At 42.1% G+C, this 6,171-nt stretch overlaps 1 pseudogene; it reads right to left on the bottom strand.

The window, feature by feature from the left end:
- The window catches only part of LOC110284353, a 920-nt pseudogene extending 238 nt beyond the window's left edge, over positions 1–682 (bottom strand).
- Positions 683–6,171: the final 5,489 nt, after the last annotated feature.

The raw sequence follows: 6,171 nt of genomic DNA, 5'->3' as shown, positions 1-6,171 counted from the left end.
AGAGGCTCCATTTGTCTGCTGAGTTCCTATCATTTCCACTCCCAAGACCTATGGTATTCGGATCAGGTAAGGCTGTGGAGGAGCCAGATGGGAACCAGCCCCTGGACTTCTGCTTAGTGGACGAGTGAGGGATGCTGCACGGGGTGGACTGGGCTGATGCAGGGTGCTTGTCTTCTTTTGCTGTCTCTCCACTCTGCAGCTTTAGTTTATGGAGTGCTTCTGCCACTCAAAGGTACTTGGTCTCCTCTGTGGTAAGGCCCTTATGGTGTGTGTAGTTAGTAACTCTCAGTCCTGCCTGTTGTTCAAAACACTGCATGCTCTCTTGGGTCTGTTTTTCGATCAGGGAATTCATGATGACATGGGTTGCTTTAGCCTTCACCACAGGGGCCTTATCTGAACTGTCAGTAGCTGGTGATGGAGTCACAGCAAGGGAAGAGACACTGGCCGCACCCTCTTCTGTCTTGTCAAGATGCTGATACTTGCATTCTGTAATTACTGGCTTCCAGGGGATGCTGCAAATGTCTGATGGAGGAGGAGTCATGGGCGCAGGGTCCTCTAGGGCATCATCATAGCTGAATGCCTGGCAGCATGTCCCGATGGGCAGGGACATCTTGCCTAGAGGCCCACTGGGAGCAAGAGCAAGCACTTCTGGTTGTCTTGAAACCATCGAAAGACTGGGATCCAGGTGTTTTTTCTATACAGAATTTGGAGCTGAGTCCCTTCCACCACAGTGAAATGATGTTGGACTATGCTGACAGACAGATGTTAATGAGGAGCATTGCCTAGCTTCTGCAAATTAGCAAAGTTTCTGAGGAAGGGGCCATTCAGAGGGTCTGCTCGCGGCCGGACTTTCCGTACTAAAGAGGCTCTGAAGCTCCAAATGGCCCAAGAGGCTGCTGGGCTGAGCAGAGCCAAGCCACCATGAGAGCACGATGAATGCTCCCCGATGGAGGACTGCATGGGATTATTTCAATCTTTTTGTATAGGTTGAGGCTTGTTTTGTGTCCAATTATATGGTCTATTTTGAAGAAGGTACCATGAGGTGCTGAGAAGAAGGTGGATTCTTTTGTTTTGGGGTGAAATGTTCTGTAGGTATATATTAAATCCAGGTGGTTCATAACCTATATTAGTTTCACTGTGTCTCTGATTAGTTTGTTTCAATGACCTGTCCATAAGTGAGAATGGGATGTTGAGGTCTCCCACTATTATTGTGTGGGGTTCCATGTGTGTTTTGAGCTTTAGTAAAGTTTCTATGAATGTGGGTGCTCTTGCATTTGGGCCATACATGTTCAGAATTGAGACTTTTTCTTGGTGGATTTTTCCTTTGATCAATATGAAGTGTCTTTCCTCATCTCCCTTGATAAATTTTGGTTGAAAGTCTGTTTAACTAGATATTTGGATGGCAACTCCAGCTTGTTTCTTGAGGTCATTTGCTTGGAAGAAAATTTTCCAGTCTTTTACTCTGAGGTAGTGTCATCTCTATTATTGAGGTGTGTTTCTTGTATGCAGCAAAATGCTGGATTCTGCTTGAGTACCAGTCTGTTAACTTATGTCTTTTTATTGGTGAGTTGAGTCCATTAATATTGAGAGATAATAAAAACGGATTGTTAGTTCTGGTTTGGGAGTTTTTCATTTTTTGAATTTTCTTTGACAGTTTTGTCAATATCGACTAAGGTATCTTCTATACCTGAGATTCTCTCTTCTATCTCTTGTATTCTAATGGTGATGCTTACATCTGTAATTCCTGACCTTTTTTTTTTTTCTAGGTTTTCCGTTTCCAGCATTGCTTCCATTTGTGTTTTATTGTTTCTATTTCCACTTTTAGGTCTTGGACCAGTTTGTTCAATTGTTTGTAAATGTGTCTTTCTATATTTCTTTAAGGCATTTATTTGCTTCCTTTTTAAGGGCTCCTACCTGTTTAACCTGTTTTCCTGTATTTCTTTCAGTGAATTATTTATATCATCCTTAAAGGGCTCTATTATCTTCATTAACTAGGATTTTAGGTCAGCTTCCTGATTTTCAGGTGTGTTGAGAGAACTGGGTTTTCATGGTGCCAAAGTATATTGGCTTCTGTTGCTTATGGTCTTGTGCTGTCACCATTTGGGTATCCCTGGTGTCTGCTGGTCTGGGTGACTCTGTCTGGAGCCTGCCTCCTTTTTTTTTTCTGTAACATATATGTATTTATTTGCGGGGTGATCTAGAGTTTTTTTTTAATATTTTATTTTAATTAGGTATTTTCTTCATTTACATTTCCAATGCTATCCCAAACATCCCCCATACCTCCCCCTAACCACCCACTCCCACTTCTTGGCCCTGGTGTTCCCCTGTATTGAGGCATATAAAGTTTGCAAGATCAATGGGCCTCTCTTTCCACTGATGGCTGACTAGGCCATCTTCTGATACATATGCAGCTAGAGACACGAGCTCCGGGGAGTACTGGTTAGTTCATATTGTTGTTCCACCTATAGGGTCTTTTGTCCCTGGGTTGCTTCAGATTTTCTTGTAGGCCTGTGGCTCTGGCTGTAGCAGATCTCCTGTGAAGCCTTCTGACTGTGGGGTCTTCTGAGGGGAAGAGAAGCTGCTGATATGTTGTGTTGGCTGCAGCAGATCTCCCGGGAGGCCTTCAGACTTGTTTGGGCTTCAGAGGAGCAGTCAGGCTGTTGTTCTGTGTGAAGCTGTTCTGCATGGGTGCCTATGGACTGTGGTTTCTGTTTCCCTGTGTGCAGCAGAACTCTAAGGAGGGTTTCAGTTTGTTAGATCAGTTGCCTTGCATTCAATGGAGCTCCTGGGATGTCTTCAGACTGTGGTGTCTTCAGGGGAGCAGACAAGCTGGTGAAAGTTGCCCAGTTGCCCTATGTGCAGTGGATCACCTGGGATGCCCCCAAGTATCATTCCTCTGAAGCCTTCCTCCTTGTTTTTTGAGACAGGGTCTCTCTCTGGGACTTAGAATTAGGCTACTAGTTAGTGAGTTAGGATGACCTTTATTCCCATTTCTCTAATGTTGAAATTAAAATACATAGGCCCACGTCAGTCTGTTTATATTGTGCTGGTGATTGAACTCAGTTCTACATATATGCATGATAGGTACTTTACCAATATAATATGTCCTAGGATCAATTATATCAAGTTTTAGTTTTAAATATGGTTAACTTCCCTGTGGAATCCTATCTTGTATAACCGAATTTACAGGAAGACTAGAAGTTTTATTTTTATTTGTTTTTGCTTTTTGAGCAATTTATAGTTGCCTAACATTTATTCTAATTTTGTGGTTCACTTATCTCTATTTTCCTTTTAATAGTCATTATATCAGTTTATTAGGAATATTGGAAAAACACATCAATAAATTGTATTCTTAGTGAAATTTCTAATAGACAAATATGATATTAATAGTGTATGATTAAAGAACCCTCAGTCTAACTCAGCTGGGGTTTTATAGCATTTTTATAAAAAGTTGCTACTTTAGAATAATTACATAGAATTTTGGATATTTTGATATGATTTTAGGGATTTTTTTAATTTATTATTAAGTAGAATTTCTTATCATGACTTTAATTCATTTGTTCTGCTGAACTGACTGCTAATACCAATGAATCCTCACATTGACTTGCCCCAGCTTTCTAATCCCAAGTTAGCATGTGAAACTGTTATTTGTCTAAAGCTTGAGAGTTTCCAAGTCTATTTATTTCCCCTAATTCATATGTGCTATGATTTAGTGGCTCCTTCAAGTCAAAGCAGTGAAGGCAAGGGTCAAAATACTTTAGGTGGCTTATTGCTCTGGGGCAGAGGATATGTAGAGCTGCCCTTTTGACCACTGGAATTAAGGATACTTATTTTCATGCATATGGCCCATATCAGCTCCCACTAGAGCCTTCAGTCACACTATGTATATATTGTGAGTTCCTTTTAAATTCCTTACATATTGGGGCATACTACCTTAGCTTAAGTGCATCTCAACCCATCCAAAATGCTTTAAATAATATTTTGAAATTTTTAGCTCTGATGCACAGCTACCTGACCTAGGGTTGGTTCTAGGAGGGATTTCCTCTTCTAGAAACTGTCAGGCTATTGCTTATTACTTCTGATTATGTTATTATGTTATTATGTGGCCCCCAGTTTCCCATGTTTAGAGCCAGTGATTTGGCATTCAAATGGGACAAAATCTGATACAGTCCTAGTGCAAGCTGTACTTGTACTTGGCTTTCTGAATTTGAAGTATTTTCTAGGCCAGTGATTTGTAGGCTAACCCTTGAACATGTTTCTAGACATGTGGCAGTGCTCACAGCTCCCAGTCATTCCAGATATCAATGGAGAAATAAAGTAACTGAGACACTGGCCTATAGTTGCTGCCAGAGTTCCCTTGGATACAAGTACACAATTAATTATACAAGAAATCCAACATCCTCCTATAAAAAAAATAGGCTTTGCCTAAAAAGATTTTACTAATTGCCTGCTACTGTAAGAGCTCTGAGAATATTTAAGGGTTAGTGAGTGTGTGAGGAAATTAGGACCATTCCATGTGTTAGCATCAGGTGCATCTATCCACAGCTAGAAGCATCTTTGCAGCCAGCTCTTGGACCCATCAATAAGACACATCGCTCAGTGGGTAAGAGCACCCGACTGCTCTTCCGAAGGTCCGGAGTTCAAATCCCAGCAACCACATGGTGGCTCACAACCATCCGTAACGAGATCGGACTCCCTCTTCTGGAGTGTCTGAAGACAGCTACATTGTACTTACATATAAATAAATAAATAAATAAATAAATAAATAAAAGACACATCATCTCTAGGAGACGGTGCCACTCCTGTGTCTGTCACCATGGCACCCAATGCACATCACTCTGTGCATACATCACATGCATCTGGCCTGGATGAAAGACTTGTTCCTCCAGCTCACAATCCCTTTTTTCTTTCCTCCCACCACCTCCCAGAGGATGGCTCTGCCAATAAAACCTCCCATGTGAGACCTGCCACATGGTGTGATAGACCTGTTGGTGCCCCCACTACATAGGCCCAGATGGGTTCAGAACTACACTGCTGTGCAGGGCATGGACCCCCATCACCTTGTGGTGTGACCACCTCTACATGGGTTAAACTCCATGGGGTGAACCTTATCCTGATAAGCCCAACTGCTACACAGGCTCACTTTCAGGCCAACTCACTAGACTCCACAGGCAGATTGGTTTCCAGTTCCAGTCAGCAGAAAGGTTTCTTTGTCCCAAGAAATGATTGGTTACCTTCTATGGGTCTAAGGAATGGATTTATCCATGGTCTTTATGACTGGCCTTCTAGCTGAGATGCCATGCTGCTGGTAAACTATTCTCCTTCAGGTGTTAGGCCCACAGGTCAGGTGTTAGGCCCACAGATCTCAACCACTAGCTCCTGCATGAAGACTTGGTAAATCCAGACTGAATGCTCATTCCAATATTTATTTAATCTACTTCCCTTGAGACAGCATGGTAAAATTAATTTATCACTATTAATTTATTCTCAGGTTATCAGTAAGAATACTCTAATAACATCTACTCACTCAATGGGTATCTCATCTTTAATCTTATCTCTAGGCTCCCTACTAGGATGTCTTCTGAAAAATCTCAAACCTCTAAAACTAGTACCTGACTTAAATGTCTCTAAACATATTCACCTTTGCAATTATGTAAGGCCACAGTACTCATTAGATAATGATTCTAATTGGCCACATAACAGCACATTTTTAAAATTATTATCTTAATTTTTTTTACAGACCAGTCATTAGCTCCCTTCTTATCCTCCCTCTGAGAGTTCCTCATCCCATTCCTCTTCCCCCATATCCAAGAGGATGTCGCCACACCCTCCACACACACCCCATATCCTGCCAGGGCTCCCTATTTCTTGGGGCCTCAGGTTTCTCAAGGGTTAGGTGCATCTTCTCTCATTGAGGCAAGACCAGGCTGTTCTCTACTGTACGTATGTCAGGAGCCTCATATCAGCTGGTGTATGCTGCCTTCTTGGTGGCTCAGTGTCTAAGGGATCTCAGGAGTCCAGGTCAGTTAAGACTGCTGGTCTTCCTATGGAGTCACTGTACTCCTCAGCTTCTTCCAGTCTTTCTCTAATTCAACCATAGGGATCCCTGACTTGAGACCATCGGTTGAGTGTAAGTATCTGTTTCTATCTCAGTCAGCTGTTTGCTGGTCC

Source organism: Mus caroli, chromosome 17 (genome assembly GCF_900094665.2).
Source record: "Mus caroli chromosome 17, CAROLI_EIJ_v1.1, whole genome shotgun sequence".
NCBI classification, from domain to species: domain Eukaryota; kingdom Metazoa; phylum Chordata; class Mammalia; order Rodentia; family Muridae; genus Mus; species Mus caroli.
Note: the sequence above shows the minus strand (reverse complement) of the source record. Positions and strands in the feature narration are given on the sequence as shown.